At 35.8% G+C, this 23,238-nt stretch overlaps 1 pseudogene; it reads left to right on the top strand.

Annotated features, from left to right (window-relative positions):
* The first annotated feature begins 11,259 nt into the window (after positions 1–11,259).
* On the top strand, positions 11,260–18,363 carry LOC127831053 (galectin-4-like; annotated as a pseudogene).
* Positions 18,364–23,238: the final 4,875 nt, after the last annotated feature.

Below are 23,238 nucleotides of genomic sequence, written 5' to 3'. Positions count from 1 at the left end.
AAATCGTGTCTTTGTCATCGTTCTGCCGCCGTATCGTCATCGTGTTGTCGCTTTTTCTCGATTTTTATCATCGTAATTTCGATTGACATTATCCAACTCAATCCATGCAAAGGTGACGGCCCTAACAGAATCGCGTACGTTTGAAGGCATTTGTTTCATGTATCTTTAAATATGTGTTATGAGAATGCACATAAAAAGCAATTTTTCTGCTCAAATTTGAATATGTTAGTTTTATGGTTTTGCATTTTATCATTTTTATTTCGGAGATTAACGTTTAATGCGTAAGATGATTTGGTTTGAAATGTCCATATAATTACAGAGAATGAAGACCCGACAGGTCGTCCCTTTGGTCTACAGTTTTCTTAGTATCCTATCACTTTCTTCTCTTAAATGGATCTTTTCACGCTTTGGTAAATTGACAAAATTGAAAAACGTTGTTTCAGATTCGCAAATTTTCGTTTTAGTTATGATATTTGTGTGGAAACAGTAATACTGAACATGTACCATGGTCTAATATAGCCATTATATGCATCTTTTGACGATTTTAAAACCTAAAAATTATAAGCGTTGCAACTCGAAACGATTGAATAATTTGGAGAGTTCTGTTTTTGTCGCTAAATTTTATGAAACTACGAAAATTGCTTATATAAGGTATAAAATACGTCAAGTATGTGTACTCGGCGGAATAGCTCAGTAGGCTAAAGCGTTTTTACTTCAGGACTCTGGCAGGACTCCAGGGGTCACTGGTTCGAAACCTGCTCCGGGCAATGTTCTTTTCCTTTGTTTAATTTTATTCTTGATTTTTTACTGGAGCTTTTACGATCCAATGTTTACATTTATCAATATAAAGCATTTAATGAATAAGTTTAAAAAAATGCCAAAATCTGTGAAAAGGCCCCTTAAAACCATTGATGTCTAGCGTCCCATATTTGGGACACCTAGGAAATCTGGTCAGTGTTAATTATTTCCGTAATAAATATACAGTTATCTCTGTTGTGTGGCTGTGCCATCAGTCCTTTGTATCAGGTAACACCAATTAGAGATGAAACAGAAAGATATTACATGCATTCATAAGGCTGCATTTAACAACAAGGGGCAAATTTTCTTGGACTGACAATTTCTAAAAAAAGGTATGTATTTATTTATGCTAAATTATACAATTTTTGTAATAAAGTCAAAATTATAGATTTGTAATATTGAAATATGTGTTTTTATAATGTACACTCATGGAAATATAAGTATTTACTTATTTTCCCTTGACTTTTTACTAATCAATATGATGTCCCAAATATGGGACGCTAGGCACATATGTGTAAAAATTTAGATTTAGTATAGTCTGTAAAAATAACAAATAATACTATTTTACAACTACATTTATATAAATTTATGTTAACAGGAGCACTCTTAATGATGTGTTGCATCTTCTTCCAAGATGATACAGACTTTCAAGAAGCTGATGTGTTCGTGACTGGACCAGAAGATGCTACAAAAAGTGATGAGGATAGCGTAGATGAAGACCTCGGGGCAATATAAACAAGTTGACAGGGAACCAACTTCTTGCTGAAGGTCAGGCCCTGATTGTGGAATGGAATGACAGCATTCTTGTATATATGGGCACAAACTGCCACAAAAGCACTCAAGTAAACAGGGTCCAGCATTGGTAAAAACGTGAAAGAAGCATTATAGAAGTGCAACAGCCAAACGTTATTGCGGAATACAACAGATGTATAGGAGGTGTTGATCGTATGGATCAAAATATCAACACCTACAGAATTGGTATTCGGATAAACAAATGGTGGTGGGAACTGTTTGCGTTTAACCCGGACATGGTTGTTCAAAATGCATGGGTCCTGTATAGGTTGTCCGCTAAATATCAGAACCAACCCATGGATCTTCTAGATGTCAGGCAGGAAATATGCGCAGAGTACCGGCAGGCAAGACAGGCGCGACCACTACATAGCGCCAAATAACACACAGAGAATGCGTGCCTTTTGTGGCGGAAAGTCAACCCGGATCTGCATGTTGGACTCCATGACAGATGATTCATAGCATTTCATCGCCAGTGATAAGTGGAGATATATATTTCACAATTCATAGACAGGTGATTGGATTGTAATAAACATGCAGAAAAACATACATTCATGCATATTTGGAAGTAAATGTGTCATTACTAAAAGATGGAACATATATGAATATTGATATCGTATGTGTCTAGCGTCCCAAATTTGGGACATGACTAAAATTGCATAAAGCAATAATATTCCAATAGTAAATATCATTATAAAGTTGTTTAATAGCATAATTATATAGTTCCTTACAGTTTTTAATAAAATTGCAAAAAAAAAATAATGTGGTCATTAATGGGTTAAAGATAAAGGTTAAAAATGGCTTTTTATTGTGAATGATAAAATAAAACGAAAGGATAACATATGAAGTAGCACTTAACACTAAAATAACGTCATTTTCCTGACAGTATTGTATTAAATAAGTAGGTAATACAGCTTCATATTTCAACGGCAGTTATTTTGATGCCACATATGTTTGATGCTGAAACCAAAACATTAAAAAATCAGCGCAAAAAACAACAAATATAATGTCCAGACAGTTGAGTTACAAAAACATTTAACTTAACAAAAATACCAGGAAGTGAAAATCTTTAACTAAACATGCTCAATACATCCTGTCCGATTAAAGATAAAAAGAAGGTTTAAAACTTCCGCGAAACCCAACATATCAAGTACAACATATATAAACAACAGGATGTGATTATCCTAAAAAGGAAGATAATAACCATAGAGACAGAGTTGTCTTTGTATTACTTTTATCGGCCTCGCACTGGGAACACGGGTTTATGCATGTGCGTACAGCGTCGTTCCAGATTAGCCTATGCAGTCTGCACAATATAATCAGGGGCGTCACTTTCCGCTTTTATGGCAAATGACAATTTATGGTGCGGTAGAATGAAGTATCTTCTTAGTGGAAATTTAGTTTAGGCGGAAAGTGTCATTCCCCTGATTAGCCTCTGCGGACTTCACGTGCTAAGCTAGGTAGAAACGGTACTCACTTGCATTTAACCCGGTATTCCCAGAGAGAGGCTCATATACATGTTTCGCTTTAACTTTCATAGTAATGTAGAGACTGAAATGAGAGTATTCAGCAAGGCGTTTAAGAAGACATCCTTTTTAGTTATTCAACTCTGTTACAACCATGGGGTCGTATTCCAGAAGCATCTTAAGTAAGTTTTATTCTTATCCTTAAATTGGGAAATTTTCATAAGTGTTTCATTTCATATTGCAATAGATTGGCATCAATATATACATTTAAATAACATCATTATGCCAATGTTATTTTAACAAAAAAAACATGTGTTTCCTTATTTAGTAAAGAAATACAAAACATTGTAATTTTTTACTTAAGTGAAAATATTTAAGAAATGACTTAAGATATTTCTGGAATACGACCCCTGGTAAACTATTCGCCTTAGTCTGAACTGGATTTATGACGCTAATTATTTTTCCTACATGTCACTTAAACCGATCGGGATCTAATAATCAAAGGCAGTCCTCTCAACGGCGTTGAATATGCTATCACCGAAACGCAAGTCAGGGTCAGGGTCATGCGCTATCAATGATCTTACAAGTTTAAGTTGCATTGTAAGTGGTAAGTTAGTTTAGAATAATTTTAGAATAATCACATGCCAACACGAGAAATACTGCGAGTCAACTCTCGACGGTAATATTTTCTTTAACAAAACAGGTGTCATATAAGATATAGAATTAAAAATAAATTGGTGTTCAATACGTTGAAACTTCATTACCCGAAAAAACGAACAAAAGCTTTGGAATTTATTGGCGATTCACTAAAAAAAATGAACCATGTGCACCTTACATTTTCAAAACATAATGCCCGTCATGATAATTAAACAACAATTTAAAAATAAATATACAGAAACAACATAAGAATACAACAAATATCAACAACCGGATCAATCTCATGCACGACGGTTACATTACATTCATTTATGTGAGAGCAAGGAACGACAACTCTGCATGGAGATTGCAACCGGATGTGATTTTTAACATGGCGCGCAAGATCATTTAAAGTATTTTATCTTAAGGCGTAGCTTCACGTATGTTTTTTTTAATGAGTCTTAACGACTTAAAATAAAAAGATAGTTATTTAGACGAATGAAAGAGGAACCAGTTAGACCGATTTATGTCTCATGCATTTTGTTTAAATCTGTCATGACACAATACAATTTCCGCGCTTTCAATAACTCGAAAGGGGATATATGACCAGCAATATACCGCTTTTATTAACCTAAACAGTTAACACACAAGACTTGACAGACACAGGCGTTCAACTAGCCGGCGTTTCTAAGGCATTGCCTTACAGACTGCGTTCAGATCTGGAAGGATTTAAAGTACGTGATTTTTTTCTAATTGCATGACAATCAGTGCAATTTCTACATAAGTAAACGTTGTATACATGTTTTGAGATAAACATTAAAGAGAAACAACTTTCTAATTTAAATCATAAACATCGTTTAACTTGGATTTGACTGCGAGGAATCATTCATTTTTAAACGCGGACGTTGTGCCTGGCTACGCTATGCAAGAAATTTAAGCAGACGACATTTACCGTCTGTGTATGCGATATTCAAACATTGTAAAATTACTAGTAAACAGCTTGCGGTGATGGCGAATATAATCAGAAATCCGGTGAGTGCCAATTTTCTCTCATTATCTCTTATTATCTAGCTTCACTGTGCACGTACATAACATATTGAGCAGAAAGTGTTCTGATATCATATTATGTTGTTATTAATATCGATATTTACGAACCTAAATTAACGATGATCCGTGCATACCGTGTCGGGCGTGTGTTAACTGTTTTCTACTTCATTCAGTATCGAAAATATGTTGTTTCTTGTTATTATTTGCCATGGAGATTCTACTGCTGTAAATCAAATGAAATGAGCCGCGTCATGCCAAACTGAGTGTTATGCAATATGCACCCATACTAGTTCCAGACAAGCATGGTCTGGTCAGGAGAAGTATTACTCCAGAAAACAAACACTAATTTTACTTTGAATGGCGGTTATTGTGTGCAGCATTTTCTGAAAAATGTATGCATTTTATGAAAATGAATGAGTCATAATATATTGCTATAGAAACAAGAATAACAACGTTTAAAAAAAGTTGTGAAACAAAAATTGCATCATAATTTAAAAACACTAATAATAATCACAATAACAACAACGTGTAAAAATTACAAGAAACAATGATGAACTCGCGTATTTCTTAGCGTCTGGCTTCAATAACTCATATAACGACGCTTGTTAAATGCTCTTACTTTTCAAGAAGTACATAGCATAAATACACAGTATAGTCGTGCCTTGTCGTAAAAAACGATTGTAGCGACAAATGTTACATTTACATCCGGAAACCCTCGTCAAATTATATTAAAAAGTGCGGTTATTGCGTGCTGCATTTTCTGAATATATATGCATTTTCTGAAAATGAGCGATTTATTCTATACTATATTCATATCCTATATTCTGTTAAACGTTTTGTTATTTGATCGAGCAACCCTGATTAAGCGAGCAACATGCAAATCTGAGTCAAAGCTAAAGAACATAATAACAAGTAGGATAGGCAATACGTTTGTACATGTTTTTTTTAGTATTTTCCAAAATAAACATGCATTGAACATTCATTCGCTCTACCACTTGAGCCTCGCTCTGGGAAAACGGGGCTTAATGCATGTGCGTAGAGTGTCGTCCCAGATAAACATGTGCAGTCCACACAGGCTAATCAGTGACGACACTTTTCGCTTTTGTGGTATTTGTGTTTAAAGAAATTCTCTTGTTTGCAAAAATCCAGTTTAGGCGGAAAGTTTCTTCGATGCTTAGCCTGTGCGGACTGTAAGGGGTAATCTGGAACGACTCTTAAAGAAAATGCCATAAACCCCGTTTTTTTAGAGCGAGGTTCATTTATTGAATTTGTCAAGCTATGCATCTCACTGTCCTGTCGAGGTCGGCATAATGCCCTGGTCACGGTTTATATGCGTCATGTCCATGTCACTGTTTGGGTCATTTAGTTTGTTCACTGACCAAAACTTGTCACTCTTACATTTTTTCTTAGTCATGAGTGATAGTTTGCTTGTTATGATATACTAAATACATTTTTAGTTTTAATTAATGACTTCTTTATTATGTGCTGTTGTTTGTTTTTGTATGCACGGGTTCTGGACCTTTTCTGTGTTGTTAATGAGCAAATTTACAACGGCAGTTTTGTTCATCGTCTATAGGGAGATCATGGTTGAGGATCATGGTTAAATTGAATAAATATATATATATAAATATTGGTATATTTTTGCACTTTATCGTATATACAATTGATTTAAAAACAATACTTTAAATCAATAATTAATTTTCAATGGTGTGGTTTTATCGGGCAATAGACAACGATTATAGTTAATGCGTAGGAAGAAGACCACGAGTTTAATAACCACGCATCATAACGACAACGAGTTATATATTTATTGATAATTAACGAGTATGCGGGACAACAAATTTTGGAATTGAATTGCGAGCTATCTTTCACTATGCTATGATCAGTTGCGGTACTTCAAGTTCACTTTGATTTTACATCGGTAATTGTGTGTTTTGTTAAAAGAAGCTCCAAGTATCATGTTAAAATTAAACTGTTAATAGCTTCACGATATCGTTTTACAAATTTGCTTCATCAAAGTTCATGTTACATTTATTATGTATTTTATTTACATTGTGTAACGTATATTTGAGCAGCATGGTATGAAATATTTAGCTTTATTTTACTGAACAGTCCTATGTCTGTCATATAAGTAAACATGTGTTTCTTCCCGTTTATAACAAAAGTGATATTTTGCCTCTTAGTGTAACAATATGATCGTGTGATGTGGTTATTATGGAAGAATGCGTCTAAAAAACTTTGAAGAAAGAAAAATATTGAATGGAAGAAAATAAGGAATAGGAACTTAAGAAATACATGTTGTTATAAAATGGCAGTGCAACTTCCTTCCAGCTAGGTCTGACTTGAGTTTCATTTTATAAGTACTCTTACACGAGATGACGGTGTTATGTACATTTCATGATAGTTAAAAGATACATGACTTGCTGGAAATATTTATACGCGTATATTCCAGCCAGCGTAAGTGATTCGTTGCATTTAACTTAAGCTATCCGAAGAAATTTATACAGCTGTTTACTTTTTCATTTTAATACTTCGAATGCAAATATATCATAAAACAACTTAATGAAAACGTTTCGTATAGTAAAACCCACACACAATTCCTTCAAGTGTACAGTTGGGTCACGATCAAAGGGCCAACAGTTCGCAAATACAACTTTCGTTTCCTTTCTAGTGCCCTTACTTGAAGATATAGAGAATACTAGGTTAGCGTTGAATAGAGAGAAGTTTATGTTGCGAGGCTTAGAACACCGGGAGCGCGAGCCTTGGCGAGCGCTCTTTCGGTGTATGAGACGAGCAATATAAACTTCTCTCTATTCAACGCTAATCCTAGTATTCTATTTATCCCATTTTTTTTTTTCAACGTATGATTTAACATTAATCGACCTAATAACCTTATCAATAATTTTAATACCTTCTTAAAAGCGCTTAAAATTTATATATAACGAATGTAACTATGCGTAGTTATATAGAATGTATTTGTTCTGGTACGCAAAATAGTCTTAAAACAATTCACACAAAAACCGTAACACGAGAAAAAATATCACCATATACATCGATTCAATTTTACGCAGCATGCAAATTGTAACACATTACGCACGCGAAAAGAAGATTTTACCCTTTTGATATAATTCATTTTGTTTTCGAAAGAAAATGATCGAAATCCAATATGGCGGCGATTGCTCCTGACAAAATGATGTCGATGTCAACATATATGTACATGTAGATTTACACACACAGTCGTTCTAAACATAAATTATCAAAAAAACTATCATCCCCTTATTTTTAGCTAACCTGATTGCTCAGGTGAGCTTTTGTGATCGGTCTTTGTCCGTCGTCCATCCGTCCGTCTACATTTGTTTGTAAACACTCTAGAGGCCACATTTCTTGTCTGATCTTCATGAAACTTGGTCAGAAGATTTGTCAATGATACCTCGATCGAGTTCGAAACTGGGTCATGCTGGTTCAAATACTACGTCAATAGGTAAAAAAAAAAGACAAATCTTGTAAACACTGAAGAAGACACATTTCATGCCCAATCTTCAAGTAACTTTGTCAAAATGTTTGTCTTAATGATACGTTGGTTGAGTTCAAAAGTGGTTCCGGTCCGTTGAAAAACATGGTCGCCAGTTTTCGGGGGAGTTTTTTCTTATTTGGCTATAGGGAAACCTTGTAAACACTCTAGAGGCCACATTTCTTGTCCGATTTTCATGAAACTTGGTCAGAAGATTTGTCCCAATGATACCTGGATCGAGTTTGAAACTGGGTCATGCTTGGTCAAAAACTAGGTCACTATGTCAAAAAAAGAAAAACCTTGTAAACATTGTAGAAGTCACATTTCATGCCCAATCTTCATGAAACTTTGTCAAAATGTTTGTCTTGGTCGAAGTGGTTCCGGTCCTTTGAAAAACATGGCCGCCAGTGGGCGGGCAGTTTTTCTTATTTGGCTATAGAGAAACCTTTTGAACACTCTAGAAGTCACAATTTTTGCCCAATCATCATGAAACTTGGTTAAAATATTGGTTTTATTGATATATCGGACGAGTTCGAAAATAGTCCAGATCGGTGAAAACACATGGCCACCAGGGGGTTGGGCAGTTTTCTAGATACGTGAGTTAAGTTCGAAAAAGGTTCCGGTCCGTTGAAAAACATGGCTGCCAGGGGGGACGGAGCAGTTTTCCTTATATATTTATAAAGTAAAAAAAGGCTTGTGAACAGTCAGGAAGTCAAAGTTTTTGCCCAATCACCATGAAACTTGGTCAACACATTGGTTTTATTGATATCTCTGACTAGTTCGAAAATGGTCTAGATCGATAAAAAACAAGTCCGCCAGTGGGCGGGGCAGTTTTCTCTATATGTATATAGTGAAAACATGTGAAGACTCTAGTAGTCCCATTTTTGCCCAATTTTCATAAATTTGGTCAGAACATTTATTTCCTAGATACGAGAGTTCAGTTTGAAAATGATTCCGGTCCGTTGAAAAACATGGCTGCCAGGGGGTGGTGGCGCATTTTCCTTTTATTTATATCTTAAAAAATCTTGTGAACACTCTAGAAGTCACATTTGTTTGCACAATCATCATGAAACTTGGTGAAAACATTGTTTTTTTTATATCTCAGATGAGTTTGAAAATGGTACCGATCGGTCTTTAAGCTTGGCCGCCAGGGGGGGGGGGGGGGCAATTTTCTGTTTATGACTATAGAGAAACCTTGTGAACACTCTAGAAGTCACATTTTTTGCCTTATTATCGTGAAACTTAGTCAAGACAATGGTTTTATTGATATCTCAAACAAGTTCGATAAATGGCTCAGATCGGTGAAAAAAACACACTTTTTAGTTCATCTTATTGCTCAGGTGAGGCTTAAGGATTGTTTTTTGTCCGTCGTCAGTCCGTTCGTCCACATTTTGTTTGTAAACACTCAAGCATTCAAATTTCTCAAGCATTCTGTATCAAAGTTGCTGAGAAGCTATAAGATCTCAGTCAAGTGTGATAATGAGCAAAATCGCATAGTAAATTGCAGAATTATTGCCCTAAGATTGTCAAATTTTCATTATATTATACAAAATCCTTGTAAACGCTCTAGAGGTCACAATTTTGTTTCGGATTTTATGAATATTGGTCATAATATTTATTTTTGTAAGCAAAGTTTGGTGTGTGGTCATGAGGGGTCAAAATATAGGTCACCAGGTCAAATCTAACAAAAACCTCGTAAACACTGTATACGCCAGAGTTTTGGTTCAATAATGATGAAACTTGACCAGGATGTTTGTCTGGACAATATCTAGGTAAAGTTTGACGTTTAGGTTATGTGGGGACAATATCTAGGTCATGGGGTCTTATCTTACAAAAACCTTGTAAACACACTAGAGGCCATAGTTTTGGTCCAATAATGATGATACTTGACCAGGATGTTTTTCTTGATGATATCTAGGCAAAGTTAGACATTGGGTCATGTGGGGTCAAAATCTTGGTCACCAGGTACAAATCTCAGAAAAACACTGTAAACGCATGTAGAATTAGCATTACTTGCAAATTTTTGTATTGCAAAAATCCCATGCAAATGGACAGTGCTCAATCAAAATTAATCATATTCTCACACTGCAAAAGTAAACAGAAAGAACCAATCTAATATGCTCTAGAGTACTGAATTTTCAACTAAGCAATGAACAAGGCCTTGTAAAAAAATGTGAGCGAACTAGGGCCATCTTGGCCCTCTTGTTTCATGGATGCTGCAGATTTTGATAGCGTCTAGATCTAGCCTTCACATCATGTAGTTTGTTACCCAAACACAATATAATCCGTAATAACTATATTAAGCATTGAAACACTTGTTGCAAACGTGCTATTCTTACTGAATAGACTTTCTTTGAAATAATAACAAAGACAAAGTTTATTCATCAAAGAAAATACCCTTACGTTTACTTACATCCAAAAGCAAAACAATTCGAATAGACTACTGAACCAAAATACACACCAATTAGTATGTATTATACACACAATTTCACATCCAAATAGGCGCGCACATTCTGAAAATCAATAACACGAATAAGCTAGATCTTCATGTAGATTTAAATCCATCGTTTCACCGGTTCCATCCGAGGTAAGTAGTCCATAGAATATGCACTTTTCATAATTACATCCAGGATACATTAGCACGAACAAAAAATGCGCGTCTTCAATGTTTTATTCCCAGACATCGCATACTAGTTTCGGTTACACTAAACAATGATATCAGATATTATTGGAAAATGACGCAATAGGTATGTCATTTTATGACGCCGTCAATCAGCTGATTCAGTATACTGATGGCGAAAAGTATGTCCCTTGACTAGATCTAAAGGTTGAAGGTCGTATAATTTTAAAGCTCAAGTTTTTTCGACTCCAGAGATTTCTTATGAAAAATTATTTAGTGGTAGAATAAAAAGTAGTCCGTGAACGCGACATGTTTATTCAACAAGGTGGGATAAAGGTAAGTTTATTCCATGGGGTGTTATACCGTCAATGCCGCAGTGAAGATGGGATAAAATAATAATTATGATGGTCATTTGCAGTCAACCCCGTTACGTGGGCCCCATTGCCATGGCGATGACAGATGGCGCCATCTATTCACGTAAGGGGTACCACGGAGAAGCACCATGCGGGGTAAATACAGAACAAAAATCAATATTAACTACATTTCACCGTTTTAGCCATGTAATACATAGCTTATGTAAAATTTGTACAGAAATGCTTCCTTGTTAAAAGATGTAGTTGTTAATGGATTCAATCATAAATGCAATCTTTTAAAACCGTGTTTCGTCCGTAATATTCATGAAAAAAAACTTGCATAGTGTCCATTTACTATTGTATATAAGTGTTTTATCGATATTAAAACTGCTTATTACGTACATATAATTTATTTGGATCGATACTTATGGCATTTTAAGCAAATTTTTTATCGTTTAACGTTTTATAGAAATAGCTGGTATACTTAGATTGTTTCGAAAGACCGTAGGTTAGTTCCGCTTTTGTAAAAAAAAAACGGCGCCATCCGATATACCGGGTAAATGAGTGCCGTTGTATCTATTTTTGACCAATACAGATCTCATTTGACATGCTTCCAATCCGTCCGTATTCTAGCTGCATACTGACTTTTATCCCCTGTTCCTGATCAGACTGTATTCTAGCTGCATTCGTGTGATTTCTTGTTTCTTAATACTGACCCCTGATTTCTTCTCGATTGCCCAGGTTCCTGATCAGCCTTCAGTGTGGCGGCAGTACGGACCCCAGGAGCGACTGTGCACTTGCCTTCAACCCGCGCTTCAACGAAAATCAGGTTAGGGGTCTGCATGTATCCTTCATATTTGTGGAATGCAGTTTAACTGTGCTGATGTATCCGTCTTTATACCGAAAAAATAAAACACAGAAGCTAGTTAAATCGATGGTTTTCTTAGGGTCCGCCATTCAGCATAAGACAGGAAACAAGAGTGGAGATGGTCATATGAAAAATTATCTCTTGAGTCAAACCTTACTTGAGCTTAATTGACGGTTATGGTTCTACAATAAGCAAATACTTTACTTACCAATTATTTACATACCGGTAATGGCCCTGGCATACTCACCCTTTTTGTCACCTTCGTAGCGTTTATTTGTGCTATTTTAGGTAGCTAATATTGCTATTGTTAATTGTACCCAGTCATTAATTAATCATTTGTTTAAACGAGATTTATGTCATATTAAGTAATGGAGATGACAAGGCAAACGGGCTCTCTTTCAGGTGGTCCGGAACAGTCTCCAGAGCGGCTCTTGGGGACCGGAAGAGCGTCAAGGAGGTTTTCCCTTCAGGCACGGCGCTTCTGTCGACGTTTCAATTGTAATACATGCAGGGCACTACACGGTAAGTGATGGATGGTAATGATGGTCGTCTTTCATTGCCGTTGAGTAAGTATAGTGTCTGCTTTCATGCTTCAATACATTTAATTTGCAATGCACTAAGGAAAGTAACCATGGCAAGAAATTAACCGAAAAGGGAAGTGACTGATTGCGATGAGTTCAAAGTAAAGGGAAGTAACTAACTGTTGCAGGCAGTTCACCGATAAGGGAACACACTGTTGGAAGGACTTAACCGATGAGGGAAGTAACTATCGTAGGGAGTTCATCGATAAGTGGAGTAAATTTTGTGAATAGCTCATCAATAAAATAAATAACGCTTGTTAATCCCTTTTCCATCTGCAGGTGAAAGTGGACGGTCGCCACTTCTGCGACTATAACCACCGCATCCCGCTACAGCGGGTGAGCCACATCTCCCTGGAACAGGGAATCCGTATCCGGGAGATCGTTTTCGAGGCACCCATGGGATATCCACATCCGGTAAGATATTTTGTTACGTAGATCACAAAAGTTATTGTTTGATTTTAAAGATATGCAATAAACCTCGTGAACAACATGCGGCTTGTTCTTCATAGCCGTAGAAGAACATCAAATACGTTTTTTCCAAATTAGAGTAGAATGGCCTTTGGTCGCGCTATACAAGTCCCTATTTGTTCCCAAACATATAGTTATTAGAAAAACTTGAGAGAATATGCGTAAATGATTAAAAGTACAGTGTTTTAAGACAAAAGCATGCAGCATACATGTCGCTGGTCCTGACGTAAATAATCGGCCCGTTGCCGATAAAGCGGTCATTATACGGCTGGAGCTTATTATACACGTTCCACTTATGTCTGTCGTTTATTGTCGTTGATAATATGTATTATGTGAATTTTTACATTAAAATGTGGCATAATATCAGCTTTCCGTACTTTATTTTCGGTTAACTGATTACGCAATGTGTGACGTATCTCGTGTGACGTAGTTTTGTGACGAAATACGCCAGTTAAAGTTAGACTTTCTTGATTTTCGGGTAGTTGACATGGTTGACGCTGCAAGTCTCGTGTTTCAGGCGACGGGATATCCCGGCGTGGGACCTGTTGGGCCGATCCTTAATCCGGTAAGTGTATCTCATCTCCGCGCAATTATATTACTGTTTCCGAGCACATGTCTATAATTTCTCTGCCGCCACAATGTGTGGTGTATTTAGGATAATAAGTGCAAAAATCTTAGAAGTGGTGGCTGTCCGGTAAACGCAATGGTGGTTACACGCGCTCCGCACAAACATGTAGGCGACCAAACCCCGTTTTCAGAAGCATACGATTTTGATTAGCAGTCACCATACTTGGCAGGTACGGTTTTTATCCGGGAACTCCGCCCCCCCCCACACACACACACCAAGTTACAACAAAATAGATGGAAATTGCTACCATGAATTAAATTTCGTCCCAACTTTCGGGAGTCTTTCATGTCAATCAGGTAGGTGTGCTGGGATATACCCCGGGTCTACACATTAATCTACCTCAGTCGCGAAATGACTTCATTAACTTCGAAATTCACAAACTCTTCAAAGTAGTTTCCTTCCCTGGCAAGTTAACGGTACTGTATAGACTGGATCAAAAAAGAAAAACAATTCAAATATTGAATGAATTCGTGTTGTAACTTGTTTTATTTTATGCAAACACGTGTTGTTTTTCTAAATAATGGAACCATTAACGGTTTTTTTTGCTTTGACCAATAGGATAAAATCTAAAGACTTTAAAGGGGCCTGTTCACAGATTTTGGCATGTTTTGAAGTTTGTCAATAAATGCTTTATATTGATAAATGTAAACATTGGATACAAAAAAGCTATAGTAAAAAATCAAGAATACAATTTAGAAAAAGAAAAAAAGGGAAGCCCTCAGCAGGGCTCGAACCACTGATCCCCTGGAATCCTGGAGTAAAAAGTCTACGACTTAGACCACTCGGCCATTCTTCCGAATACACTGCAATCTGTATTTTATACTTTATATAAGCAATACTCGTAGTTTCACAAAATATAGCGACAACAACAGAACTCTCCAAATTATTTATTCGTTTCGCAACGCTTTATAATTTTCGGGATTTTTAAATCGTCAAAAGATGCATATAATGGCTGTTTTAGAGCATGGTAAATGTTCAGTGTTACTGTTTCCTCACAAGTATCATAACTAAAACGAAAATTTGCGAATCTGAAACAACTTTTTTCAATTTTGTCAATTTACCCAAACGTGAAAAGGCCCCTTTAAATCATACAAAGTAACAAAAAATCAATAAACACTAATCATATTATTTATATTTTTATTTTGCTGTTGTTCCAGGCGTAATGAGTGACGCGCAATTTCACCCCAGGTCGATGGTTAAGTAAACAATTCAAGGTCAAAGGAACAATAAGTGAAATTTATATGTATAAAGACTTAGTTCAAGCGTAGGTAAAACAAACGTACAGGCGTGCATATCTTTACACGGTTTTCCGAACATGTTTTTAAACGACTTTTCAAATATAATATAATTATATCTTCCCACATCAAAATTATTACTTTAATTGCGTAGTTGATGACAAAACATGTTGATTGAACAGCCGTACTAAAAACAATTTTTTGCAAGAAACAATGATACAAAGCGATAATAGATAAACCAACACCAGCTAGCAGTAAGTACTTTCTTCCGCGGTTAAAGAAGATTCGGCAATCATGTCAGTTAATCGATTATTTTAACTTGCTATTTTCTGACAGAAGGCATGTACAGTAGAATGGGCAATAACTCATGTTAGCCTTGAGTTCAGTGTAGTGAGTTATATAGGGGTTAGGTATGACATACAGCACAGCAATAATGTTTATTTACTTTCTTAAACATTTTAAAGCACCAAAAGTATGGTCGCAAACACTTATAAAATACACAAAAATATTTTCAAAAAAAAGGTGAATAAATAAGTTAGTAATTACAAATAGACACAATTTATAGAGAAGACCAAATCAATAATAAACATATTTAAAGGTGCTAAATGTTCTTCTTAACAGGTATCAATCGAAAACTCGGAGCTCAAAACAAAGTGCTCATCTAATTTCCTTTTACATGCGGTCAAACTGGTTCACTCCAACACAATAAGTCTTAATCATGCGTCCTTAGAAGGACGGTTTCCCTATAATTAATCCTCCGAAATACCGTTCACGAAAAGAATGATATGTACAAGGTTGTTAGTGAGACCAGTTCTAACAAATCACATAAGATAAAATGTGGTTAATCAACTTCAAATGGTACATTGACAAAAAAGCTAGACGATGCTGATAACCCTCTTGACCCGATACGTGTTTACAATGTCGATAAGAGAAGCGTGAATCTGTTATTAAAAGAGGATCCGATGATTTATTTCAAATACGAGCACGTTGTTTACCATTTCGGCAATTCATACAAAAACAGATTACTGTAACGGCTTCATGTTGTGCGTGTGCAGAGGTTTAACTATCATTCTCTGGATTGAATAAAGAAGCGGTTACTGTCCGCTCTAACCTTCTTCGTATCTTACTTTAAACTGTACACTTAGCTTAAATGTGACAGTTCCTGTGAAACACTCATGCAATTAAGCTGTATCGATACTTCTTAGGTTGACAGCAAGGATTAGGGCCAATGATTAACATGCCAAACATGCGTGTGCATTGTGGTTTTCAACGATGCTGTATATTTACCAGACAACATCGGATCTAATTCAAAAAGTTTAAAACATTTTATTTACACCTGATATAAAGTGTTTCTGTGATTTTCTGTGAAAACATACTAACTTGAATTTGTCAATTTGTCGTCAAAATGTACTTAGTAAGCCCCCCCCCCCCCCTATCCGATGTATCGTGGACACATGTTACAAACACATTCAGGTATTAATATTTAAAAAAAGGATCAATTGTTCGGTAATAAACACAAGTGTGATCGGCATCATCATCATATGTCAATATATATCAAGATACGCCAGTATTGCTCTCAAACATCATTTTCGGTACGATTTCTTCAGGATAACGTCATTAAAAGTTGAGAGATGTGTTCGCAAGCGAACAGTCGAAACATTTGCCTAAGTTGTCATTAATCCCCGCACCATATATATATAAATTTGTCAATAAAAGCTATTTATATATGGGTCTTCGGTATTGTTTTCAAACTTTTAGATCATCATTTTATCATAAAAGTATATGCAGCAGTTATATTAACATCTACCCAATGATTGTCTTTTCAGCCGACTCCGTTTGTTTCACAACATGGGGTCGATCTACCCGGGGAAAATGATTTTCATCAGTGGTATCCCCAATGCCAAACCCAGCAGGTTAGTCAGAAGTGTCCATTGCAATCGGCGCAAATATTTAAATTGTATGAATTTCTAAATATGGTGTTTTTTTACAATCATCACAACACTAACATACTGTTTGTATATTGAGGTATGTCACTACCAATTTGTTGTTGTTCTCAAAACCATCGTAGAATAATGTGGAGTTGTGCTTGCTTTTGCTTCAAATTTGCATGTCAGATAAATTACTCTTATTCTCGACCATCGATCAATGAACATCGGTTTTAAGTTAGCTTTTGCCAGTTAGTCGGTCAAGGCTTTTAGTGAAATGTTAGTTTTGCTACGCGTTGAATTTGAGTTTAATTATATATAGTTTACACAATGTTCGATTATTTAAACAGAAACATTTCCACCAATGTAAATTGCAAATAATCTGCAATGCTAGTCAACACAAGGACTTGAAATGACGTTAATAGGTTTTCTATTTGCACATAAGATTACATACATGAACGGGGTCAGTTTTTTTCCCCAAATAATGGCGTTCCAGATAATAAGTAGTATATTACATGTCTAATTAGAACGTAACGAAACCCAGCTTTGTTTAAATCCTTAGATTCAACATTAATATCGAAAGCTCGCCAGATGGACCAGATAACGCCTTCACGTGCGACTTCCGGTTCAACTTCGGTTCAGACCGTAACGTGATTGTGCGCAACTCGAAGCAGAACAATATCTGGCAAGCAGAAGAACGCGCTCTCAGTATTTTTCCCGTGGCCCCGAACGCCTTCTTTGAGATGATAATCCTTGTGGAACAGTACTGCTTTAAGGTTTGATAACTCTTTTAACGCGGTCTGTTAAGTAATAAATTAGTAATACTGCAATATGTTTACCGCCTTTGGGTAATTTCTCGTACGATGACTTTGCACTCTTATTACAGTTTTTCTGCAATCTGATCACAATCTTAATGCAATCTTTCAAGAAATCTTAGTTTGAGGCTTTCTTATATCTACCTAAATGCATTCGTATTTCTACGTTAAAGCAAACTGATCGTTATAGAGTATGCATGTTTCTGTATCGTATAAAAATTAAACAAACGGCTGGAGTTCCATTGCTTTGAAAGATTGGTTAACGATTAGGAATATAGGTACTATTTAATGTACTCTTAGTGTTTTAAACGCACTTTTTTTGTCGCTGAAGGTCGCCGTGAACAACAACCATCTTTTGGAATACAACCACAGACTGCAGCCACTTGGCAAATTCACGTTTCTGAGAATAGACGGCGACTTGAGAATCACGCAAGTGCGCTTCCAGTAAGGTCACGGACATCATAACGTTTCACAAAATATGTATATTTAATGAAGCATACGTGTGTAAAACATTTATCCGGACATTGACATATTATATACGTATTTGTGTGATTTATTTTGTTGATGGCAATCATGATAAGTGTAAACATGTTATATGATGAATAAATAACAGTCAATAGTTATACGTTGTTAAAATATTTAAAAAGTGACGTCACATCCCATGCATTTTTGTTTGCCAGTGAAATTGTTTTGAACTATGATGTATTTATACCAATCGTTTATCGAATATAATTTTTTTCATTAATTGTAAAATTTCTATATTTCTAGACCTTTAAACGGATTATATCCTATGGGTATTTCGTAAGTATATTACATGTTCACAATAAAATCGATCTGATTTTTTTATCTGTTTGCATTGGTCTACTTATGTTGCCAGTTTCACGTTATATATACCATTTTATATTTACTCGATTGTATACAACAAGACACCTTTGCAGTTGGTCTCCTGGTAAGAACATGCAATACTTGATGTCTTTAGATCTTTGGAACACTAATAATTCTGAATCGAGAGAAGTAGAGAACGGCTGACAGCCTAGCTATTACACATCTCATCAAAATCCACAAAATATGTAAAACATGGACATTGATTTCATTGTTTTGAAACAGAAGTAGACGGTGTTTAATAACTGATATTTGAAGTCGTACAAGGTTTTCACCATTTAGGTAAAATAAGTCGTTTATCTTCATCATGGTATTCCAGAAGCTCCACATGATTGCTAGAAATATACACCTTATAATAGTATATCAACATCTAGTTGTTGATTGTTTTAACGCAGAAGATTATTCCATGTATTTCAGTACATAGGTTCAATTTGAAACGGAGCCTTAAGACTTAGCTTATGTATGGACTTGAGTTCGTTTCTTCTTTTTTAAAGTAATTTAGCTAATAGAGATTAACATCATATTGATATCGAGGTTGATAAACGAGCAACCGGCAAGACTGTTTTCGACGACATTAGTAATTGTTTTTATTCACAATTTAGTGCGGACTCGACTTTGTAAAACATTCGCCTTTAGAAGTTTTCATGCGGTGAATATGCGACTAACAAGTGTAAACAAATTTGAAATCAACACAAGCCATTCACATGCATAAAGAGTGTGTCTTAACGCATGGGTCGAGATGTGTGTGCACTTTTTACCATCCTATATATTTTATAGAAATAACTTAGACAAAATAACAACACCATTGCCCTTTTTTAACGTTCAGAAAGCATAGTAAGTATGATGAAAATGGTAATGAGAACTGCATACAAACATAATTTGCAATCATCATTATATTAAATGAATATTATTTGAATATCGAATACCTATCTTACTAAAAATATAATTTCATTATGGAAATTTTCTGTACCATACTTTAGATTTTTGACACCATATACACATTCAAAATATACAAGAATATAATTGCTGAAAATAAATCATAAAAAAAGAAAAGTGAGCAATACTTTTTACTCACGAATTAGATAGTCATAAAGACAGCCCTGTTGACCTGAATTTCTGTGTCTATGCATTACTTGTTACCCTAGCACAGTTCACACGGTGTCAACAACTCTTACCTAAATATAGGTATAGAGCATCAATGCGCTTTTTCGGCTCTTACCCAGCTCTACACCTTAAATGACTTATACATAACGCCAGCAGACACGCATGAATATATTCGAATATTTCATAGGCTGTTTCTAGATAAATCCTCTGAACTTTGGCTACATCACTGTGTCTGGGCTCAGCGTAAAGGATGTATCACTATTCAGTGTAAGAAATTCCGGACTACTCTCTGTATGTTCAAATGACACAAATTGTGACCCAGTTATAATACGCGTTAAAATCCATCTCGCATAATTTCAGGGTCAGTACTCGTTCACTAAATCGTCGAGGAAATATATAATTAACTATCGATAAACACAGTTTCGCTTTCAAGATAAGAAAACAAACACATAGTATAGGGTCACGATAAGAGGAATATCGATTAATTATCCAACCATAAATGGTTGCCGTAATCGGTCAGCATGTCTAGAAATCGTTCCTAAACGCCTGGATAGGCCACCTTTATTTACAAATTTGCTATTTTGAATACTGTATCGAAAAGCATTTCAGGAGATACATAATGAGACCATAACACATTGGGCGATTTAAGAGCAAACAGCATCGCCAGCAGACTGCGCAAATGCACAGGTTGGGCATAAGATACGCTGGGCGAAACGAATAAGATCCATTTTCGCATGACGCGGCTATGAAATTGTGATTGAAATGTGTCGAAAGAAAACTGCGTGTAAATCAAATATTAACATACCATATATTTCGATGGTGTAGAAATACACTCATAATAAGGCATGTGAGGACACATACGATGCACTCCCGTAGTATAAATTATATCAATTTACACTGATACGTGGTACTCCCGTAGTATAATTTTTATCTACTTACACTAATGTGTGGTTTCACAATGATAAGTTGATAACACACATTTCATGCGGTGAATATGTGGCTAACAAGTTAACATACACAATAGTTAAACTTTTGTTTTCAATTTAATTATTTAAGAAACGTAAATTTCAAATTTTATTTCAAAGTCAGCATTTACGCCGTCTACCTTTTAAAAATATATTTTTTGTTATATTTAGTTGTTTTTTATATTGGGTTTTAGCGATTATAAAGCATTGTTGTTGTTGTCTATATTAATCCTGTAGTAATTGGTGAGAAACGTAAATTGCAAACTTTATTTCAAAGTCTATCGATTATATAGCATTTTTGTTGTTGTCTATAGTATACCTATAGTAATTTGTGAACGCATATTCAACGTTTCATTTATTGAGAACTGTAAATGTAAACAAACTTAACCTTCTACAATTGCATTGTTAGCACCCGTGAATAAAAAGATCGCCGCTATCTGTTGAAAACTAAACAATGTTTCCCAGGCATATCAAATTTAACCCCGATGTAGCAGCATGCACTATAAAGGAGGTTACACAAAATCCTTCTATACTTGTTTATCGGCATCTATTAATAGCCTCAGATGGCAGATGCGGCGGTTATCGTTTTTAGCGTAGGGTGCGGTGGTTATCGTTCTTAGCGTAGTGAAAAGCAGACTGACTTGCAAAACTTGCTCTGTAAATAAGTTGTCCGCTAACGCGACCAACTAAAAACCAGCAGATGTTTACATATATTCTAACGTGAGTCCCATGAATCATCCTACATTTAACGCATTTATAAATATACGAGTACTTCCCACAAAATAGCCATTCGTACCAGACCGAAATGTTAATGTTTTGTTAATGATCCCAATTGCCAAATCAAATGCATGTCAATTTGTATAATTAACCTGTTTTAGTAACGTGGAAAAAAGAGGTAAACCAACGATTAATGCGAAATCAACGAAGGAATTTAAGAAGTTACAATGTGTCAAATAATTGTATGACACAAAATGTGTTGGGAAACTTATTTGCAAGATAAAAAGCTAAGGTATTTATCATTAATAGAGCCTGTTCTGGGAAAACGGGGTTTAATGCGTTTGCGGGCTTCACAATCTTATCTTGGACGACACTTTATGCACATGCATTAAGCCCAGTTTTCCCCGCACGGGACTCACCAGTGATCGTCGCATGCCTGTAAGTGCCGATGAGGAGGAAAAATAGCATACCATGCTGGAAAGATTATATTCAATTATCGATGACTTCTTGAAATAATCACTCTCAGTTTTATACTCAACGTTTTTTTTTGCAAATTGAAATAGTGCCATAATATACTTAAATCGTGTTAATTTCTTTGTGGGGTCTCTAAGACGTTTTAATAAAAAATAAGGTAAACCAAATTCAAGCTGGATATAAAAGTGCATACACATTAAACATGCATCATGGATATTGTGTTACAAAAGTGTTGTACTATCGCAATAAGTGTCTGTCCTGGCACGTTGTAATCTGCGAACATATAAGCCTCTTAAAAACTGGGAGATGGTGGTGTACATGTATCAATTTTTGGATCAGTTTGCCCCGTGTTTCCCCCTCCACCCCACGTCCCATTTGAATGTTGCCTTCAGCAACTTCCGGTGTTATGTATCTGTTATGGGTTAGTGATATTAGGCATTTTCGGGAACCGACATTTTTTTAACATTTATCTTTTGTATTTAAATTGGATTTGCAGTGCACACCCACTACATTAGCTTTTGGCCAGATCGGGGGAAGGGGATGTCCAGGCCTTGTAAATCAGTTATAACATTTAATGCAATTTCACTCAACCCAATTGCTTATGCTTAAACTATAACAAACACTTATATATAAAACAAATGGCATATAAGACATTGTATGGTGGACCAACAGGTTTTTTTATAATTAGTGTGTTCTTTTGGATTTTAATTCCATTCGTCAAAATTGAGACAACATGAGCCACGTTCTTGGAACATTGTGCTTAATGCATGTGCGAACAGTGTGGTCCCATACTGGCATGTGCAGTACGCACAGGCTTATCAGGGGCGACACTTGCTTTTTTTCGTTTATAGGAAGTCTCTTCAAAACGGAAAGTATCGTCCATGATTAGCCTGTGCGACTGCTGTCCCGTTTTCACAGATCGCGGCTAATTTAGATTAAGCGGGCCCCAACGTTGGAGAAGAATTGAACACAAAAGTGGGTAATTGTGGTAAACATGTGAGTTTATAACCATACAAGTGCGGTCAATCTTAACATGTGTGCAAAGGAAGTGATTTCATTATCGCTCTTGTTCAATCGCGTTCAATCGACTCAACTACGTGAATGAAAAAAGGAATATATACGTATCATTATTTTAGATTTCTTGCAAAATGACATGGTTAAATAAGTTATTCATTGTGTTTTCTTTTTGTCACTATACGCCCAAAATGTGCCGAGAGCTTTATACAAAGCACATAATTAAGCAATAAACGAACACGTTTGTAATTTGCCAGCCGAGCAATCAAGAAGATAGGGTATTTTTTTTATTGACGGAATACCATCGAGCTTTACGTATCTCAAACTTTTCTTGCCGTTTTG

Source organism: Dreissena polymorpha, chromosome 5 (assembly GCF_020536995.1).
Source record: "Dreissena polymorpha isolate Duluth1 chromosome 5, UMN_Dpol_1.0, whole genome shotgun sequence".
Classification (NCBI taxonomy): Eukaryota; Metazoa; Mollusca; class Bivalvia; order Myida; family Dreissenidae; genus Dreissena; species Dreissena polymorpha.
The sequence above is the reverse complement of the archived record's forward strand: the minus strand, read 5'-3'. Positions and strand labels throughout refer to the sequence as shown.